Raw genomic sequence first — 22,501 nt, forward strand, 5'->3', positions numbered from 1 at the left:
GGAAGAAGGCTGGGCCTGCAGTCTCCTGCTCTATCCTTCCCTCCTCCCTCGGTAGGGTCAGAGGAGCACCAGGCCCCATTTCAATACATTCTGTTGTGGAAAAAAAAAGAAGTCACAAGGTAACTGCATCAGGGTGAGTGCTCAGACGGGCCGAGGGGAAAGAACGTGAAGCTGTGATTCTTGTCCTTAAGTTTAGTGCAGAATCAAAACATGCAGAGACTGTGCAAAAAATGCAGAGCAATCTAGAAGAACAAAGCAGGCGGGCACAACAGAAAAGCTTGAGATTTAGATCATGAAGAGTCCGCCTTGCCACGAAGCCTTAGACAGGGTTCTAAAGAGGAAAGGTCCAGTCCGCCAGCCCCACCTCAACAGTCTGCAGGCCTTGTCTGAGCAGGCCTGTTGTCGCATCTCACCTCAGAGCTTGTGAGTTTGGAGCTCTCTGCCTTATGGAAAGAGAGAGGAAGAGAGTGGGACAGATCCCGATGACCCGCTGCTGGTCCCTGGATCCAGCCGGACCTACCTCACATGTTGTCTTGAGCTTCCCGTTTACGTAAGCTGATATCCTCCTCTTGATTTACTGATAGTCTGAGCGAGGCATCTGTCACCTGTCTGTGAATCCCAGGCAAGGCGCTCTCAGCTGGTGGCCACAGTCAAGATGATACTGGGCTCTGTCTGAGCTCCACAAGCATGATGGTGTCCGAGAAGTCGCTGGTTACCGGGAGTCTGCCTTCTCCATCTCCAGCAGCAGCAGTGACTGCCTTGCTTGCTGTGGGGTTTCTGGGAGCAAGAGCTCAGAGACGCTCTATGAAAGCATCAGGTCTCCTTATTCCAAAGGCAATGTGCTCAAACATGGTGTCCGAACAGTAGCCTGTCCATCTCTCTCTTCTCACTCTTACTGGTAGATGTCAAAAACATCAGTCAGGGGGTGTGTCTGCCAGGGAGAAGATCCACACGACTCTTTTCTCCCCAGCTGGCAAGCAGCCTGGTGGGCAGCCTAGGCTAGAGAGATGCTCTGGAGGTACATAACTAGAGTTAATCCCATCCCAACATTCACCATCCACATGCCTCCAGAGCCTCATTTCTCATGCATAAACTAGGAACCTCAACCATACCTATTACTGAGTTTGGAGGGCAAAACAAAGGATTTTCTTTGGGGGAAAAAGGATGTTTTGAAACAGGGTTTCTCTGTGTGGTCCAGACCGGCTTCCGGCTTCCTACTCTCTATGTAGTACAGATAGGCCCCAAAGTCATGGCAATCATCCTGCCTTCATCTCCCAAGTGCTGGGATTATAGCATGGCCCACGACGGGTGGCTTTGTTTTGCACTTTTTACAAGCAAAGAATATATGAGATATTCAAGATATGGTGGGATGTGAGTCACCAGCAAATCGGAAGATAGATATCGTTGATGATGGTAGTTATGCTATCCGGTCCCATTGCTGTCTTCCCTTACAGAGGTAACTGTGCCTCCAAATGTGAGGTAGTCAAGGGTTGAGTCCCCTTCTCTGAAAAGGCACAGATCGCAGATTTCAAATGCTTTCAGCTTTGTGGACCACATAGTCTATGGCAGGTACTGGACAAGACATGAAAGAAAGAGCATAGTGGTAGTGGGCTAGAGAAATGGCTCAGAGGTTAAGAGCACTGGCTGTTCTTCCAGAGGTCCTGAGTTCAATTCCCAGCAACCACATGGTAGCTCACAACCATCTATAATGATATCTGGTGCCCTCTTCTGATGGAAGGTGTACATGCAGACAGAACATTGTATATTCTTTAAAAAAAATCTTTAAAAAAAAAAAGAAGAGTATGGTGGTGTTTCAGCAAATTTTATTTATCACACAGAAATTTGAATTTTATGTAATTTTCAAATGTCAGTAAATAATTTTCCCCTGATGGTTATTTTTGACAATCTAAAACTGTAAAAAGACCGTTCTCAGCCCACAGGCCACACAAGAAGCAGGAGGACACACTGGACTTGGCCCATAGGTACAGTTTTCCTACCCCTGGAATACCCTTTTTCTCCCTGTGTTTTAATGCTCCAGTTCCAAGTGCATTTCTCCATGAGGGTTATTGCTCAGTGTATCCTAAGATGTCATATAAACGTTTCTACTGTTTCGCTGCACATTTACCTCTAGAGCCAACTACCCACCCCCTGCCTTTTTAACATCACACTTGCTGAGATTTATCTGAACTGTCACACATGACTTGGGTGTGCTCAGCTCAGCTGCTGAGCTGGGGTCCCTCCATGACATCACAGTGCACTCGCAGGACGAATCTCAGCATGTCCCTGTGAGGGTAAGTCAACTGCTTCTTCATTCACTCTCTGGACAGGTATTCAGTGGCTCAACGTTTCCAGAGACCACTTCAGAAAGCATCTTTAGGCACACCTCCTTGTACATGGGTGCCAACATTCTCTAAACCTGCTCTCACAAGTGGGACATCCGAGGTAGCAAAAAGGAAAGACCTTGGCACCACACTGGCTCCTGGTCAGCGTCCATTCACAGGTAGCTCTCAGTCCCCTGGAGGCCCTTCAACACCAGGGTTTAGCACTATGTGCTGGTTTGAAAAGGCAAAAGTGGGCAAAATGTGCAGACAAGCAGTGGGCCCTTCAAGGGGCAGAGCAGAAGTCAGGATGCTTACAGCCACTGGGAACCAGGAGGAGCAGAGGGGTGGAATCACCTCTGATAAAGACATGGCGGGAGTGTGGCCTGAGGCACGAATGTGTGTGCTCCAGGGGCACCCAGGAGACCGACCAGCTCAGCCAGAACATCCGCAAAGCCCTGCAGGGTGTGGATGCCAGGCAGGGGCGTGGGACTTGACTGATGGGAGTTCAGGCAAGCCGAGACTAAGGGAGGTGAGGTTGCTCCTGGGGATATTAGCTCAGCCAGTCCTGAGTTTACTGAACTTGGGAGTGGAGAGGGCGTGCCAGAGCTGAGATAAGAATTTTTTGTCAGGGACAGTTTCAGGACTGACAGCCTCCTGCCTTAAGGGAGTTCAGAAACAGCATCTGTCCCAGTTCAGGGTGTGGCTGTGCTGCCATAGGAGGACAGACTAGATCTTCCGAGAGTCTGTTGAGGCCAAGCAGAGAGCTGGCTGGCTCCTAAGCTGCGCCTTTTACTCTCTGGTCCTGCCCAGGGGACAAAAGCTAAGCTCTTGAGGTAAGGCATCGTGGAAAGGTGAGTGAGTGCTATCTATGGTCCCGCTAAGCAGCCCCGTTGAATCACCTTGCCTTCTGCATCTTTAAACCCTCTTATTGTGTGTGCTTCCGGCAGAAGCAGCAGAGGCGGCCAAACCACCCTTCACCTAGCTGGGACCTTAGAGTCAATCGCACACTTCCCTCTTTTCCTACACATCAGACAATTCATATAAGACCACTACCACAGCTAAGAGCCATATTTAAATCAAGAAAATCAAGCTTTAATTAAATACTGGCCTGGCAAATAGGCTCTGGGCAGGCCCATCTTTGGGTTTCTAGAAAATGGCTTTGAGTCATGTCTCGCAGAGGCTTAAAACCCGGCAAGGCCCTCGTTTTTCCCCAGGTCCAATCAGGGGCAAGCATGGATCCTGACGTATTATCTACCTACATAACTCCTGCCTACGGCCAATCAGGGGCAAGCATGGATCCTGACGTATTTCCTGTCTCAGTCTCCCATTAACTTACGAGGTATATTGTCTTAGAGGTGTTATTAAACTGTGATTATGACATAAAATCGAGAAAGAGAAGCAGAGGGTCCGAGGACATCGTTAACATCTCGTCATTCATTCAGCACATGCGTGTTTGTGTTTATGAAGGCCTTTTGTGCATGCCACTGTGCCCCAGGACACATAACACATGGCATGTCCATCGCCTGCTCGGCTGCCAGGGTTGCTGCCTTTGTTTTAACAGTCATACAAATCGGCATATGATAGGCGCCAGGATTTATCTCTTGTGGACAATGAATTCGATGAGCATCTCAGGGATAAAGATGGGATAGAGAAAGCCTGGGAGAGGCATGTTAGCCAATGTTTTCAAGGACTGAGATGCAGAGATCAGCGAGGGATGAACAGACCAATGGGATGAAAATGAGCAAGACGCACTGGGGCTGAGTCCATCGGACAGGCTCCGAATCCTCCTAGGGTACAGCTAGTCAGTTCTGACCTGTAGGTTTTCTCTTCTCCAGGTGTCCTTAAGACAGAGGCCCCGTCCAGACCAGCCTCTCCCTCTTTCCAGTAGGGCCAAGGCCCTGGAAATGTTAGATCCGGGTTTTCAGACCTTGCTATACTGAGCAGGCTCCCTCTGCGTTTCCGTTTACTTGACTGGCAAGTGAGGGTGACCATGCACTCACTTTCGCCATTGTCGTAAACATGGAAGATGTCGCCTGCACTGAGTCGCTTTGCAAGTCAAGAGTGGTCCTGCAGGTCTGCTCCTCCGTGAGTATCTGGACTGCAGCCAGATGCAAACTCTGAGGAGATGTCATGTGGCCAGGAGCAGAAGCACTTGCCTCCTTTACAGTGGAATTTCTGGCCCTTGATTTCTGGATCCTGAGTTTCATCACCATGTTCCCCCAGGGCCATGTGCAGTCGCTGGAAATGGTGGTAAAAGACAACAGTGGAAGTACTTAAAATCCAAGTCACCGTCTTTGCTGCTCAACAGTAAGCAGGGGCCTCCTTCCTCCGGGTTAGTCACAAATGCTACAAAATGCACCTTTAAAGTACTTCCTTCATGGAAGATGCCGTCCACACTGAGCCACTTTGCCATTGAGAGTCATTTGCCGGTGAAGTAAACGTCAGGTCAGGATCACCCCAGACTCAGACCTCTGTCTCACACAGTCAGGTCAGGGTTTCTACACCCCTCACTAAAAGTTCTAAGATGTCTCTGCCCAGCTCAGCCAAGCTTTGGCTGAAGTAATTTCTGGCTGTAGGACTGAGGTCTCCTCTGGGAAGGATGGATGGGTGGAGGGCAGAGAGAAGATGGGAAGAGGGACTGGGAGGAGGGGAGGGAAGGGAACTGTGGTCTGTGTATAAAAAAAAAATAGAAAGAGAGCAAGAGAGGAAGGAAGGAAGGAAGGAAGGAAGGAAGGAAGGAAGGAAGGAAGGGAGGGAGGGAGGGAGGGAGGGAGGGAGGGAGGGAGGGAGGGAGGAAGGAAGGAAGGAAGGAAGGAAGAAGGGAAAAGAAAAAAAGCAGACTAGAGAAGGCTTACTCAGGTAGTCCAGGACACCCTCTTTTGAGGTCCTTTAGCTAAATTGTGGCTATAAAGTCCATGTGGTCTCAAAGGTAATCTGACTCAGTTTCTGAAGACTGGGGCATCAGTACAGAGGCCCACACATGGAACTTAAAGTATCCTGACCAAAAGATTAAAATTTCACAAGGCGAGATTGACAGTGACGGTTGCACTTGTTGGTTTGCTTTCAGCAAACATCATATTTTCTGTATTTCAGAAAAAGAACTGGTTTGGTTGGGGGGAAGAATAGGACAAAAGGGCGCAAATGTGGGAGTATGAGTAGATGATACACACCTGTGAGATGTCACAATGGACCTCATCATTTTATATAACTTGCACTAATAATGAGGATGAGCTTGTGTCCCTTCAGTGGCAGGGATTCAGAGCTAAGGGCCCACCGTCCTTCAGTGGGGACTTACATATCTTCTTACCTGTCTTAGGAGTTAAAAAAATGCAACTAAGAACAGAAAATTTGTTTTGGGTCACATAGCAACCATATTAGAATACTAAAGCTGTTACAAAGTATTACAGTACCAAGCTGTTACAGAAAGTGTATTTCTCTACTCCCACCCCACGCCCCAGAAATTTGGTTTTACTGATAAAATTAATTAATGAAAGCAAAATTTCTATAATGAGCTAAAAGGTAAAACCACAATTGTTGAACACTTATTTTCATCCGTGCTGAGGGATGTGTTTTTAAGAATACGGGTTGGTACAAAAGTATGTGTTAATACAAAAGTACAAATAAGTATGTGTCTCAGCTGTGAACTCCCAAAGCTATTTTTAGTGCTAAAGTTCCTAGAATAAGGCTTGGGAAGACGAAGCTGGGGTCATGGGATGGAGGACCTGTGAGGAGGAAGACGCGACCCTCTGGGGTCGTAGCAAAGCTTCTCGAAACTTCTCACATTTGTCACTTTTCACATTTGCTCCTCTGATTGTGGGTGACTTTTCGAGCAGTTCAGAGGATTGTTTTCCATGTAGCCCCAGCCTGGACCCCAAGCCTCTTGCTCAGCCCAAGTGCCTTAGGGAAGAAACTGGAGGGGTCCTGTGCTTCCATTTCTGAAGGTGTAAACAGAGTTGGGGCCTGGGCCTCCAGGTTTCTTGCCTTTGGGGACAGCAGGAGTCAAGAGTTTCTGAATGGCCATGGGGGCGGGGGGCTTCCTGTGCAGGACTTTACACATTTGCAGTGCCATCAATCCAGCACCTCGGGGACAGGAAGCCAGGGGTTTGTGGAGCCAGATAGCCAAATAAAAAGAATCACTTTTACCTTCCTGGAGTTAATTAATGCCGAGCAGGGCAGCTCGAGCACAAAAACTGATCAGCCTTCTCTGAGCAAAAATTCCACATTTTACCCATAAAGCCAGTTAAGCCTGACCCTGGGACCCCACAAATGCAGGTCAGGCCTAGTTGGGAGGTACAGGGGAACTCACACTTCCCTGCACACTCCTCCTGGTGTTTCCCTTCTGGGTCTTATTTTTATTCATTTTTCCAGTTTATAAAACATGCTCACTGATGGGCCCTTGGGGCACATGTGGAAAAGCTTAAAACACACAAGTACAAAACCAGACCAACCAAGAGTCGGGAACCAAAACCAGGAATTCTCCTCCGTTGGCCCCACCTCTGCTTCTGCCCCAGAAACCTTCTGGCCTTCACCTCCCAAATTCAATGAAAAGGCCGTAAAGTTTGACTTTTCCAGGAGGAGAAAGACCAAAAGGTGTGGGAACCATTCTCCAGTATTCCTGTCCAAGTCTTCCTCTGGAGGCTGGGGCCGCGGCCAGCAGCCGTTTGGCAGAGGCCCGTTGAGCAAGGAGCACAGACCTCGGTGGTAGGCAGCACAGCCCTTCAGCTGTTTCCAGGCCCTGGACAGCCACCCCCCGACATCCGGGTCACACCCAAGATATCCAAGGCCCATGCCCCACATGTACCTGTCAGGAGCTTGGGTTTCCCACCCCACAAAGGGGAGGTCAAAGCAGGTCCTAAAGGCTCAATAAAAGATGCTACGAGAAAGGCCTGCCCTTCCCCCGCCCCTTAGAAGTGTGGCACTGGGATTGTTGTATTTAATCTGCTTCATTGTCCTGCTGACTGACAATGTGAAGGGTGGAAAATAAAAGACCAAAAGCAGGTCAGGCATTGCCCCAAGTGTGCAGATAGTCATCTCTCCCCCATCAGCGTCATTCACGGAGCACCTACTGTATGCCTGGAGGTGAGCTTGTGCTTTGGAGGAAATGGGCTCAGCCTGGGAATGGAGGAAGTCCAGTCAAGGAACACACGCTTGAGCAGGGACCTAAAGGGTGAGTGGCAGCTACTCAGGTCAGTGAGGGGTTGGGGCCAGCCTCCAAGGCTGAGCTGGGAGGCAAGTCGCCATAGGAAAAAGGGGTTCACAGACCACCCAAAATGAGTGACAGTTGTGCACATATAACACACACACACAAACACAGATACAAAACCAGACAATCACCAGAAATAGCACAAATGTGGACTTTCAGATAGGGCCTACTCTTCCTTGTGGGTTCGGCAGACATCACCACCATCCACTCATGGCTTCTTTTAGTTGGCCAAGGCATACTTTCTTCAGCCTGTTCTGACTCCTCCAGGACAAAGATGAAGCGATGAGAGAGGCCGTCTAGCCACTTCCTCAGCAAGCGGCAGCCGGACAACTGTGAAAGCCAGGCCATGCTGCCACCGTGCCATACCCGATGCCACCAGGATCCTAGACTCTTTTTCCTACCTGAAGGAACCTTCCAGAAGGACACTGTGGCTCCAGTGGCTATTGAGCTGTGGTATTTCTCACAGGAAAGGGAAGTGGGGAGTCTCTGTTAGAATCAGTTACATACTCCAGGTTGCCCCAAAGTTAAGATAATGTACACATTCTGCTCCGGTTTTCTGGAGAGAGGTTCTCTGTGGTTTATCGGCCCTGCCTCTGCCCTTCCTACAATACACAAATAAATGAAAAAAGATGTGCTTGGCTAAAAAGAAATAAGAGAGGAAGGGACACCCCCTGGCCAAAACATGGGAGGTGGGATAAGCAATTTTCCCAAAAAGCCATTGCATAGGTTAAAATCACCCCAGGGAAATGTTTGACTTGCTCCTTGGTCATTTATTTGAGCTTTAGGCCACTCTTGGGCTGTGGTGCTTAATGGAAAGTGTATTTACCTTAGCAACCGCAGCAAACTGGGATCCAGCAGGCATGCTGGGAGGACACAAAATCCCCTCACAAAGGAGGCCATCAGCTAAGAAAATGTCACACTTCACATTTGGGGATGCCATCAAGGGATCTTTTAAAAATATTTTTCTGTTAATGATGGCTAAGGGTGGAGAAAGGAAAAGGAAAAGAGACGTGCTCCAGCTCCCCTTCGGTTTTCACCCCCCCCCCCCCGCCTTGTTCCCTCTCGACCCCTCCCACTCCCTCCTGCTCCCTCCTTGCTGGGCAGTCTTAAAGCAAGGATGGATGGCTTGGGGAGAAAGAAGCCCTGGAGAACTGGGCATGGAAGCCATGTTTCCCTCCCTCTGTCTGTCGTCAGTCGTCATCATGCTGGCAACATGCCAAGAGGATCCAAGTAAGAGCCCCTGGGCCGTTTCCCCACACACCAGAAGTGCAGGGTATCCACAAGCAGATGTTCTTATGACTCCCAGCAGCCAGTCCATCCTCTATCCCCAAGAGTAAATGCATCCCATTCCATGAGCTAGTGTCAAAGTCACGCGCTCTCTTGTGTGCGCGCACACGCATGCACGCACGGACACATGTGTACAAGCAGTCTTATTTTGAGAAGCACATGAGGGCACCTGCTCTTTAGGTGCAGCTGGACCGGATGGAGCATGGTGCCCGTGGACCTCGAAAGGAGCTCTAGCAAACGCAGCCCGACAATTCCCTCTGCTTCTCATGGGAGGCAGGTTTCTAATAAGGGGGGAGGGGGCACTAACCAGGGGGGCGGGAAAGGGATAGAGGCAAGCAGGGAAGGTATAAAAGTGCAGAGAACGAGCAAGGATGACTGTCAAGACCTTGATTCCACGGTCAGAAAAAGACTGAGTCAAATGAATTGTTGCCTATAGGATGTGCTTCAACATGGTCCTGGCCTGGCTCGATGCCGTCTGCTCCCATCCTCACTCACCGTCCGACTCCTGCAGAAGCCTTCAGGTGTCTCTTTCCCTCGCAAACTGCAGCTCACCCCTCAGGACGCAGCCTGGGTGTCCTGAGTCCTGCAGCTCTCTGAGAATACACTGAAGCTCTTTCCAACACTTTGTGTCAGATCTGTCTCCATTTAAACTGACAGTTTTTAGCCAGGCAGGTGCAGCGGTGGATGCCTGAATTCCCAGCGCTCAGGGAGGGAGAGGGAGGCAGATCTCTGTGAGTTCAAGGCCAGCCTGGTCTACAAAGCCAGTTTAGAACAGACATGGCTAAACAGAAAAAACATGTCTTAAAAAGACCAACCCCCCCCCACCCCAAAAATCAAACTCTGACAGCTCTTACCCAGAGCCTAAGGGACACTTGCCAATGTCTGAAGATTTTGTTTGTTTGTTTTTGTTTTTTGAGACAGCGTTTCTCTGTGTAGCCTTGGCTGGCCTGGACCCCACCACCATGCCTTGACTGAGGCACATCCTGTCTTGACTGAAGGCAGTGTTTCCAGTATCTAAGGGGAGAAGCCAGAATTCTTCTTAGGACCTTACCATGCACAAAAGAGACACCCGAAAAAACAAGCAAGCAAGCAAACAACAACAAAAACCCAGCATGACCTACCCGAAATACTACTGAGTCAATACTACTGAGTTAAGAAAGCCTGAGTTTGAAGCTAGAAACAGCCCAGATGCCCCTCAACTGAACAATGGATACAGAAATTGTGGTATATCTACACAATGGAATATTACTCAGCAATAAAAAACAAGGAAATCATGAAATTTGCAGGTAAATGGTGAGAACTGGAAAAGATCATCCTGAGTGAGCTATCCCAGATGCAGAAAGACACACACGGTATATACTCACTCATATAGACATATAATCTAGGATAAACCTACTAAAATCTGTACACCTAAAGAAACTAATCAAGAGGGAGGATTCTGTCTATAATGCTCAATCTCCATCCTGAAAGGCAAAGAGGAAGGACATCAGAAGAAGAAAACAGGAAACAAGCTAAGAACCTGCCGCAGAGGGCCTCTGAAAGGCTTTGCCCTGCAGACTATCAAAGCAGATGCTGAGACTCATAGCCAACTGTTGGGCAGTGTGCATGGAATCTTATGTAAGGAATGGGAAACAGTAAGATCTGGAGAGGACAGGAACTCCACAAGGAGAGCAACAGAACCAGAAAATTAACACAGGGGTCTTTCCAGAGACTCATACTCTAACCAAGTACTATGCATGGAGATAACCTAGAGCCCCTGCACAGATGTAGCCCATGACAGTTCAGTGTCCAAGTGGGTTCCATAGTAATGGGAACAGGGACTGCCTCTGACACGAACTGATTGGCCTGCTCTTTGATCCCCTGAGAGGGGAGCAGCCTTACCAGGCCACAGAGGAAGACAATGCAGCCACTCCTGATGAGATCTGATAGACTAGGTTCAGAAGGAAGGAGAGGAAGACCTCCCCTTTCAGTGGACTTGGGGAGGGGCATGCGTGGAGAAGTGAGAGGGAGGGTGGGATTTTGAGGGGAGGAGGGTAGGGTTTATGGGGGGGGATACAAAGTGAATAAAGTGTAATTAATAAAAATAAAAAAAGAAAGCCTGAGTTCCCAGGACAACGACATCCCATATCTTTGAAATCACCTTAGCTATGTCAACCTACCACACCAAATACACAGTAGACTCCGCAATGTTCCATGAAGAGCAGACAGGCAGATCAACAGGTTAAGACCACAGCCTGAGGAAGAGCGTAACTACACTCATCCCCCAAAACATATTTGGTATAAAAAGATATGGAATCACTCTACTTCAGTCTCCATTGGCCAGAGGGCCATGGCTACACTGCAGAGGCTACCAGAAAGAGCCCCGGAGGATGGAGGCCTGTCCCAAAACTCACTACTAAAGGAATCATCTCACTAAATACATTGGACAGTATTTCAATGCATGATTCAATATGCATCTCTTTTCTCACAACTTGCATTATGCTAATTGCTTTCTATAGATTATGATTATCAACATAAATTTTTTGCATCCTTTGTAAAACTTGTTGGTTTTGCTTTCTACGTCTTCACACCCTTTAGCCCCTGTCAACTCTGAGGAACAAAATGTTACAAAATGTGGTTTAAAAAAAAAAAAAGCATTTTCAAGCCAGGAGTGGTGGGGCACATCACTGGGGAAGCAGAGGCAGCTAGATCTCTATGAGTTCCTGGACAACCTAGCCTACATAGTGAGTTCCAGGACTGCCAGGGCTAGGTAGACAGACCCTGTCTCAAATAGGTAGATAGAGAGATAGGTGGGTGGATGGATGGATAGACAGACAGACAGACAGACAGACAGACAGACAGATAGATAGATCAAAAAATAAATAAAAGTGCATTTTCAGGAGCCAGGCTTGTTCCCTGCACAACTTCCCATTCAAAATGGAGCGTGACTCCACACACCTGCAGCACAGAGATGTGCCTTCACCTCACTCACTCCCTTGCCCCCTGAATCCCATTGTCAGGTGCAGGGAACTCAGTGAACTCAGGGAGCCCCAACTCCCAACCTGATGGTTACTCTGAGCCTGTAACTACAGAGAGCAAGCCTGGAGGGCAGCAAAGCCCTCTTCCGAGACCCACAAAGCCATCATGTCCGCTAGGACGGTTGATACATTCCCCAGAGGGCTCAGCTGAGTTCCATTCAGGCCAAGTCCAAGAACTTTTCTAAAGTGAAAGCTTTGGTACTGTGCAAGAAGCAAACAGCAGGGCTATAGTCACGGGGCTCTGTGTATCAGTACAGCGGTTAGGAGGAACTGCTTCAGGAATGGAGGCCCAGCAGGAGACACAGGGCCTATAGGTGGCCGCATGCTACAACAGAAGGCACATTCTGACCCACAGCCTCAGCTAGATCTGCTGGGTGAAGCCCCTAAGAAGGCTATGGGCGTCCTAAAGCAGGATGGGGGAGGAGAAGCGGGGGTGGGGCAGACTTCAGGGGCTGCTGAGCTTCCTTCATGGAAAGCCCACAGGATTCCATTTCTCAAGAGGGGGTGGGGGGCCAACGCTAAGTCAGACCTATCAGAAGCTGAGCCCACTGGGGCCTAGGGGTCTCTCTCAGACTAAACATCGAAACCCTGAACTCCCACAGATGTCAGTCTGGCTGGACCTCACAGTCGGACACCTCTGAAAAAGCAGTCCACTCCCTGTCTGAGAATAAACAGGACCATGAACTGTTAGATTTTTTTTTTCTTGGCATGCGTGAGAGGGTTAGGATTTTCTTCTTTGAGGAATGAAAATGACATTTCCTGATCTCAGAGGTCAAAGCTTCAGCCTGCCCACTGGAGCCTTACCACAAAGCTTGCTCAGCTAAGACATGCCTTCCCTGTCCCCTCATTGCGCCTACCTGGCTCTGCCTACACTCTGCCCCTTCCATGAGGTCTGGCCCTCACACCTCTCTCAGGAGCACACCACCCCAGCAGTTGCCTTCTCCCTGACCCAGATTTGTACAGAGCCAGCCTAATGGAACCTGTACCAGGCAGGGAGGGACCCTGCTGATACCCAGCCAGAGGTAACCCACGGAGATGACAATGAAAACTCGGTTCAGATGGACTTCATCAACCTGCATCAGACTTGAGGAACTCTAATGCCAGGCAGTTCATTGTCGACACAGTTAAAACACAGTTCATAATTTGGGGGAAAGTTTCCAGGAATAACCATTCCCATTTCAGGTCTCCAGGCAACAATCATCCTAATTTTAGGTGTTCAATAAAGCTTAAGGTATGACTACACAGAAACTCTTTTACAAAATACATTCAATCATGAAGATGGGTTCTCTAGCTCAAAGGCCTAAAATCTAGTGTGGCCTCTGACTGAGATAGCATAGAGGTCAGCAGGCTACAAAAATACATGTGACACCCCCCCCCCCTAAGGATGGGTTCTACTAACTGGGAGCTAACGATAAAGGACTAGGGGGTAGAGTCTGGGATAAACATTCCGCAGGAATTGGGGAGGAGGTCTTCCTCTATAGCACAAGCTCTGCCACCAGAGATAGCCAAAAGGTCACCAGGTAGTGACACTATCCACACCCAGCTTTCTGGGTGGGAAAACAGGTATTTTATCTTCTCCACATGTTTAACATTCCTGGTTTCCATAGTGATCTAGCTGAGAGCAAAGTGTGCCCCAACAACAGGATCACTGATTGAGCTAGACCATAGCCTAACTCTGGCAACACTGGACAGCACTGCCCCATCACCATAGGCAGCCCAGAGTTCCTACCAGTAGCTGAAGAGGTGGTCCTCAGCCCTGCTGGACTGAGGAGAAAAAGCTGACTCTCACGTGGATGCCTGCCCTCCCCCGTACAAAGCAAATTACCAGTTCTGTTATACTAGCAATCCTATTGGTGAAATTTCTCTCTGGTGACTGCAGAGACACCCGGAATGTACAGAGGTGAAGGAGCGACCAGACAGACCTTGGTACCCCACAAAGGTCTGTCTGTGCAGAGCCTCCCACCTGCAGCCTCAGCACTTCCGCACTGCTCTGGACTCATCCACTCCTCCCAGCCCCCGGCAGCTCAGGAAGTCTGAAGGGAGCTCGCTGTGGTCCCCTCCCATATGGCTCGCTGGACAGCCTCAGTCCAGGGTCTTCATCGTGACAAAGTCTATTAAAACTGCTTGGAATTCAGAGGGGTCCAGTGTGCATGTCTTCAATTTAATTGGTTTTTATTAACCAGCCTTTGGTAAGTGAAGGAGTGTCAGGCTTTTAAATGACTAGCTATGTACTGGCCAGATCCGTAGCCCATGCAGAGCGTTAGTCCTTTATTTTTTGCGTTTATTATTTATTTGTTTGTTTGTCTATTTATTTATTTATTATTTTTAATGTGACCATGATTCCCACTAAAATGTGACACCCTGAGCTAGCCTAGCATGATACCTCTTCTGTCCAAGCTGGCTCCAGAATCCAGCCCTTTCCTTCTGCCTTCGAAGACCAGAGCCACCAGAAAAAACTTGACAACAAGCCAGCCAACAGTGGGACATCTTGGTTCACTAAGCCATCTTTCCCATCCAAAATATCCCTCTTTGTGCTCAGGTGATATCTCAAACCCTCACTCCCCAGGTCAAAAAGCCTCGGGCTCCACATTAAGAGTGGACGCTATCAAACACTCCCGAGAGGTGGCTCCGGCCTTTACTTCATACTTGCAGAGCTGTAAGATCTAGATCTGGTCTTTGAGGTACTTTCGGAGATAATGGCAAAAGGCATAGAGCAGCAACATCTGGTGGAGGAGCCTGAAATTTTAGTTAGAGAGATTCAGATTAAAATTCTGACTTCATGCCGCACCGGCTGTATAATCTTGACTGAGTTACTTGACCTCTCGGAAAGTCAGTTTCTCTGTAGAAAGCATTTAATTCACTGGGTTGTCATAAAGGTAAAGGCAATAGTATAAGTAGATGGTCAATTTCCTTCTTTCTCTTGCAGAAAGGAAATTCCCAAAGAAGCAAACAATATGATATTTATTTCTCCACTGAGCCCAGAACCAGTATTATCTTTCCCCAGAGACATAAATAGAAATTTGTAAGTAAAATAAGTTTTTAAAGAACGGAGAAGCTACGCATTCTTAGGAGACTTATGTGCAAGCACATTTAGATGCTGTAACAGAGACTGGCAAGCCTTTCCAGCGAAGGGCAGGAGAGTGCATACTCTTGGCTTTGAAGGCCTGTCTCTGTCACAACTACTAGACTGTGCTGTTGAAAGCAGCTACAAGCTTTAGACAGCATGGCCACACTCAAGAGCACCCAGAGGGGCCTGTGGCTCAGCAGGTAAGGTAAGGTAAGGTCAGGTCAGGTCAGCTGACAAACTTGATGACCTGAGTTCAGTCCCTGAGACCCACTGCAGAAAAAGAGAACTGACTCCCACAAACTGTCCCCTGATCTCCTCACATTCACTATGCTCTCCTGCACACAAACACAGGCAGAATGAATGGGTATTTGTTTTAAAGAAAAGAAACTGGGTAGGGGGATGCCATGTCTGTTCCAGCCAAGTGTGCTTGGAAAAGGAGGTAAAGATGCTGCCAGGACTCCCGAGGCAGCACCTCACAGAGACATGTGCATGTCAAGGTTTATGGCAGCACCACACACAACAGCTAAGCTATGGACCTAACCTAGGTGTCCAACAACAGAGGGATGAATAAAGAAAATGTGCTACGTATATACACTGGAATCCTTTTCATCCATAAGGAATGAAGTGATGTAGTTTGCAAAAAGAAAAAAAAAAAGAAGCAGCAGCAACCAAAGATCACCCATATTGAGTGAAGTAAGCCGGACAGACAAGCGTGCTTTGTCTCTTATTCGTAGTCCCTATGTTTTATACAGTTACAAAATCATGTACATTAAGTGAAATACAAGTAAAATTGCCTAAGGGAACAAAGGGATTCATGGATGGGATGAAAACAGAAAGCAGAGGGGAGGAGGGGATATGCTCAACATACAATACATACCTACAGGAAAAAATGAATCCTTTGGAAGGGTGGGAAGATCTGGGTTTGGCCCTGGCGGCAGACCCTGTCACCTGCTCAGCCTAAGCTTTGGGACTTTTCCTGATCATCACTCTGCCTCTGAAGATCCGACCACATTCCATCCTGGAGTCTCAAAGGACTCTGCCGTCTTACAGTGCGCCCCCAGATTACCCTGAGCTGAGCAGCCAACCTTCTTTAGGCTTCTGGCTGTGCCTGGTACCACCTGGGGAAGACACTGAGTTCTGACCCCAAGCTAGCCAGCCATGTAAAGGATGGCTTACCCTCTAGAAGGACCCGAAGGTTAAGGACACAGCCAAGGTGCAGCACATACTGTTTCTCGTCTCATTCATTTTTCAGTGGGCGCCAGAGTAAGCGTTAAGACAGGTGAGTGCTGTTACTCTGCCTCACAGACGTCAGAACGGACACACCAACGGTGGGTGAGGAGACCTCCCCATCCAACACAATTTCACCAGAACTGAAACTCAGTCCCATACCTCAGCCACGTCACATCTCTCTACACTCAGTTTTCCTAGCTAGGCACAGAAGTCTTCAAATCAGGAGTGAGCAGACAGTTGCCCTGATAGGGACTCTGTTGTTTTAGGAGCGACATATTTTAGGACCTTCATGCCGACAGGGACGATGGGCGGCTTACTGTATGGAGTTTAGATTTCTCCACGTGTTGCAAAGATTACACTTGTTTGAAAGAGCCTCGTGTGCACATGGTAGCTCGGGGCAGCTGACCAGAGCTAGGCTGCCAGGCCAAGTCCTCAGCCCCAGGCTGCTGCTCTCCTCTGCAGCACCTCTGACCAGTCTTCCAGCTCACTCCTAAACTCTTGTTTTCTTATCCAAGCAGGTCATTAAGCCGCTATAATTGACCTTGATCTATTTAAAGACATTGTTCAAAGCAACAGCTGGTCTAAATGGGGCAATGAGCACTCATGCCCATGCTAGGGATTCTGGGTGCTTTCTGGAAAGAGCATTCTCACCACAGGGCACCCAGGAGTTGAGGATTTTTGCAGCTCCCTAAAACCAGAAAGCGTTTGACTTCATGAGAAATGTTAGCGGATAGAGGAACTCAAGATTACTTCTGAGAGGCTCTCTTTCTCTGCCGAATGTACTTCCTCAGTTCCTACCTGTACCGCACACACACAGACACACAGCTCCCCAAGAGATACATACAAACTGCCTCTCCCACTTTACCAAAGGGCTAGATCTAAACCCCACCAACGAGTGCTGACCAAGTGAGAAGTCCCTGGAAGCCTCTACCAGGCTAGGAACAGTGCATCAGACAGCTCACTACACAACCTCACAGCAACTACACAACCTCACAGCTAGGTCAGCCCTGCCCTGTTTTCAAGACCTCAAAAATGCTCAGACAAAGCCCCAAAGCAGCCGAGGGTCCCGTAGGCCTCGACATCTGCACCAAGTCCCCTGCCTTTGATGACCGGGCCCTTTCATAGAAGTGTCCCTATGGCAAATCTCAAACACTCTCTCAGCTTCTAAACAAACCATGGAAGCGCTGCTGCCGGGGAGTGCCTGGCTTCCCTGCCCCCTCTGCAACTGGACAGGTGAAGGAAAACAGCCACAGGCTTGCATCCGGCCCACTTTTGATATGTCCTTGGGCTATGTTCCAGCACCTAAGTAGGTAAAGGTCTCCTCGGGAGCAGTGGGGCCTTTGCAGGACTGCGGGGAGTGGAACGGATGTGCAAATGGATTATCAGGCTCTGGTAACCAAAGCAGAGATGCAGTCTGGTCCACCGAAAGTCAGCTGTCCGTGTGTCGGTGCCCCCCCCCCCCTGCCAGGGCACAGAGGAAAACCTAAAACCCAGCAACCCTAATGCCATGCCCAAAGCCATTCTGAATGCATCTGACCTTGGAGTTTTATTCCTCTCCCCTGAGATTTCTGGTGATGACTGGACACTGCGCTGCAGACCAGGAGCTCACCTTCAAGGGCACAGCTGAAATCTGACACCATCCCCCCCCCCCTCCCTGGCCAGCCCTCCTGTCAATTCCAGAGCCCCAGACAGCCCCTGCACCCACGGAAGGGAGGCAGACTGGCCGGCCTTGGGGGAGAAAAGCATGACCCGTGAGGCTTCTCATGCCACCACGTTAGAAAAAATATGGAGCAGGTCAAATTTCCTTCATTTCTTATGGTTTATAAAAAGCAAGTCTGTTCGTTTGGGTGGGAAGGAGACTGCAAAGGAAGGTCCCTTAGGCATAGAAACCCAGACAGCCTGCATGTCTGGGGGAGGGGTGACACACTGTTTGACAAAGGTGTCATGTGATATTAAACATGGTCTCAGACCTGTGAACACTGACCTTTGCCCTTTCCAGCCCCACCCCCATCTGTCCTTTGCCCCCCACCCCCATTTCAAATCTGAAATGTAGATCTGGCTTGAATACAAATACCTTCCTCCCAGCCTGAACTGAGCATTCGCACACTCCGGCTGCATTGAAGTGATACAATGCTGGGGTCAGAGTAACACAAAATACTAGGACCGCTAGACATAACACAGACTCGATTTCCAAACACCATTACAGCACTTGGCGGTCCCAGCCCCCACCCGGCCCAAGCAGCAAGCTCGAGAGACTTCCCACTGCTTGCCTCTCCCTTCCCTTTTTCTCCTTCATTAGGTGTTAGGATACTTTTGTTTTGCTTTGTTTTCACTTTAAAAATACGGAGTCTTATCTAGAGCTAGCCTTTTTAACACAAGACCAAGCGCCGGAGAGAGGGTGTGGAAATCTATTTGCAATCTTCTGAGAGCATGACTCTAAACCACTAGGAAGGAGGCCCTTCTGCCTGCCCCACGCCGCTGGAAAATCCAACAGACCACAACAGCCTTTCTCACTGAGACAAGACGCCCCCTCCTGCTGAGAGGTGAGTTCTGGACGAGACCTGAGGGGCAGTTAACCCAGAAGAGGGTCCTTCCCAATGATGCTCACCTTTCTGTGCTGACCATCTCCCTGTGCATCTGTGTGTACCTGTGTTTGAGTGAGGAGTGAGTGAGTGAGTGAGTGAGTGAGTGAGTGAGGAGTGAGTGAGTGAGGAGTGAGTGAGTGAGTGAGGAGTGAGTGAGTGAGCGAGTGAGGAGTGAGCGAGCCCCACTTGTGTACTTCTGCAAGGGAAGGATATGCATGTGAGGGACTGAAAGCATATGTGTGAAAGTATGTAGCCCTATGTAGGGATGTGTTTGCACGTGCTGTGAGTTTGGATGGACGTGTGTGTGTTAGCAGCGTGTATGACCCACACATTGGTGTGGTAGAGAAGATGTACAGCACGGGGCGAGCTGGCTGGATGAAGGGTCCTGTGCCTCCTCCTGGAAGCCGCTGCAGACCCAGGAGTCTGGGCGGGGAATGAGCAGGAAGCTATGCTGTGAGCCCACCCTTTCTCCACCTCTGTTCTGGGACTTCCAAAGAGTTTGCCATTGACTCCGTCTTGCAACTGGCTTTCCCTGATACTGTCAACGAAACGCACCTATGCTCACTGTCCTCAGCAACTGGACTGACCCCCGAGAAGCAGCTGCCTTGGGGCTCTGGTCCTTGAGCCAGCCATACCTCCAGGTCATTTCAGCCTCAAATTTGCCTGGATTTAAGGAACTCCCTAGTGTGCGCAGCCAAAGCTGCCATTCACCCTGCAAGAGACTTGCCCAAGCAGAGGGCGGCCTGTTACCAGATGGACCAAGAAATACACACCCAAACTGGCTCATTCCTCTAAACCTTCCTCTTTGTACCTCTGCCCTAGTAAATCCTCCAACCCTTCCAGTCCCAGCAGTCTACCTAGCTAGCAAGTGACAAGATTCCAGAATTAAAAATTCCCCATAAATTTATGCGCTTTACCTAGCCCTTTATATTTCTAATCTCTTAAACTCATTTAATTATGTCCAGAGTAATTAAACTTGCTATCAGGGGGGCATCTGGAAGGCAAGTTAATACATTTTAATTTTACTTATACAGTGAATCTTTGATGGCACCCAAGGTGGGAGAGGCCCTCACGTACTCACAGTCTTGCATCATACAGATGCTCATGAGGTTCATTGGTTGCAGGAGGCTGTGGAGTGGAGCTGGCTGCCTCACCCAGACCAGAACAGCCCGTGGACAAGGCCTGGGGGTGGAGGGGCATAGTGAGAAGCATTGAAACCCAGCAGCATAGGGTGCATGAATCTCCAAAATCCTTCTGACCAAACAAGGTTCCCAGGGTTTAAACTAGACAAAAGCCTCTACGGAAAACCCGAGGACCTCTATTTTCTTCTAAAAGTCAGAGGAAGAGGGCAAAAATAAGTAGTAAATGAGGTATGGCTTGTCTTCAGTCTCCTCTGGTCACATTCTTAATGAGGCCTGGATTTCCCTCACCCAGGCAGGCAGTGCAAGAACCAAGAGGTAGCCTTGCCTCTATGCCTGCCCCAGCAAGCACACCCAGCTTGCTCTATTCCAGGCCATGTCCATCACTTGTAAAAGAAGAGTGGATTGGGTGACCTCAGGCTGGGTACATAAGACCATATGACACTGGCAAGTCCCTTCCTGTATGAAGCCACTTCAGTTTTGCCACCTACAGAGTGAGTTGCTGACCAGGGGCTTGCCAAAATCCCCATTCGGGGCCCTGTAGGCATCTGCCCCTGTGGCTTCAGGACTCCTGAGGAAGGCTGAGGGTGAGATGGGTGTGGGTTACAATACAGACGCAGTAAAGGCATCCAGAAAAGAGTCCAAATCCACAGCTCACGTGACTAACTGAAGCTTAAGCCAGTAAATGGCAAAAATGTTAAGTGGGAGCCTGTGCTGGCTGACAAGTGGGCTCTGCCGTTCACGGCTCACCGCGTGTCCGGCCTCCCTCCAGCGCTGGGGAGGCCTCCAGTCCCTGGAAGACCCTGTGTGCTAGCCAGCAACCAAGACCAAATGAATCCCCTCAGAGACGGTGAGAGAGCCCCTGTGGGAAGCACTCACCTCCCTGGAAACAGATGTCCTGGCCCCAGAGCGCCAACTGTGGTATCACATCCCCAAAACACAAGCCCTCCCATAAATCACTCGGGGGAGCCTGTTTCGTTTTCCTGTTCTGATGAAAGTGACCCACTCGGGGTGGGTGTGCAGGCCAAGAGCCTGTCACACTTGAGGGCTCCGCACTTCCCTCCAGCTTACTGTAAAGGTGCTGGTCAAAACCACCAGGGACCGCCCCCGGCTACAGCCTCGGGCCACACCAGCCCTGCAGGAGGCCCAGGGGCACGCAGCAAGCGGCCTTGTCCACCGTCCTCCATCACCCCACGTGGATTCGGGGCCAGGGTTCACCTTTTAACAGTGCGGGCATTCTGACTACATGGGCAGCACTGTCCATTCTGTGAAAATGAGTGTTTTCCATGTTTCTTCTCCTTAATCAGTGCAACCGACATGGAGTTTCACAAAGGAACCTCGCCACGGTCAGCGCGCTGTTCAGTGGGCAGCGCTCACTGCAGGCGGCCACCTTACTGGGCGGAAGGAGACGATCGCTGGGTTCTCTAGCCACACCCCTGACTCTCGGTAGTCCCCTTTTTTTTTTCTTGGTAGTGCCATTTTTTTTTAACTTACTGAAGTGGGGTCAGAACTCTGCACGTAGAGTCCTGTGCCTGCTCCCTCGCCCCACTGTCTTGGGATTCACTCACCTTGCTGTGTGTGCCTGCGGTGTCTCAGTGCTTTTTGTTACTGCAATTGCCCCGGTGCTCCTTTGATTGCCGAGCGGCACTCCGGCATAGGAACACACCACACTTTACCCCTTCGCCGACCGAGGCACCGTCCAGCCCACCCACACCCACTTATGTTTCTCTGACGTGGAGCACAGTTTCTTTTGGCACGTGAATTTCAGTTATTCTCATTCGTTTGATGAAAAGACGCCTTGTCCATCCTCTTCGTTGGAATTCAGCCAGTGATTGGCACATGGTCTACTTCTGGCTCCTCTGCTCCACACATCCTGTGTGCACTGTAGACAAGCTCCACAGCCTTTACAGCACAACTTTAAATCTTGAGCTCAGGTGGCACAGCTTTAGATATGTTCTAGATATTTGCAGCTCCATGTAAATTTGAGAGACAGTTCATTGGTACCATCAGAAGCCCACGGGACTTCAATCAGATGAACAGGAACTCGGGTCTCCTGCAATCTCTCAGGACTCCCGAGTACATGCGTGGAAGTAGCTGTAAACAAGGAGTTTTAGACGACAAGGGAGGGAATACCCGGGCAGGGAAGCAGAGGTGGGAGTCACACGTCACCGTCAAAGGTGGTAAACGGAAACCTCGGAGTGATGAGGCCAGTTTCCCCCAGCACCACACAGAGACCGTTCCAAGACCATTGGAACTCGAGCGTTCTAGAACCTAGGAGCGCCTGGCAGGTGGGAGCTACTGCTCCATCACTAAAGAAGGGGAAGGGAGTTGGCGTCATGGCTTTCTGATGGTAGCTATGGGAAGGGTCAGGAATGGTTTCGCAAAGCACAAGGCAGGAGGCAGGGGTCAAAGAGGTCAACAGTGAGTTAGCAGAACAGTCCAGGCTAACAAAGCCTGCAGCTTCCTGTGGCCTCTGCTGGATCCCAGGCTGTGAGTGTCCTCCCCCACTCAGGCACAAACCTGTTTGCTTCACAGAACTGAGCTCAAGAACTTGGTCAAAGAGGCAGAAGCTGGTCTCAGACCTCAAAGCTACTTCCTCCCTTTCTTGGGCAGTTCAACTCCCCTCCTCCCATTAGGAAAGACCAGCTCTCT

The 22,501-nt window shown here is 49.5% G+C and overlaps 1 long non-coding RNA gene across 1 annotated transcript in view; it reads right to left on the reverse strand.

The window, feature by feature from the left end:
- LOC132646767 (uncharacterized) overlaps positions 1 to 19,883 on the reverse strand; it is a 127,987-nt gene extending 108,104 nt beyond the window's left edge. The window contains exon 1 of the long non-coding RNA XR_009585011.1: positions 19,788 to 19,883. This is a non-coding gene — a long non-coding RNA (uncharacterized LOC132646767). The remainder of the gene's footprint in view (positions 1 to 19,787) is intronic.
- Between the last annotated feature and the right edge of the window lie 2,618 nt (positions 19,884 to 22,501).

The sequence above is a fragment of the Meriones unguiculatus genome, chromosome 12 (assembly GCF_030254825.1).
Source record: "Meriones unguiculatus strain TT.TT164.6M chromosome 12, Bangor_MerUng_6.1, whole genome shotgun sequence".
Classification (NCBI taxonomy): Eukaryota; Metazoa; Chordata; class Mammalia; order Rodentia; family Muridae; genus Meriones; species Meriones unguiculatus.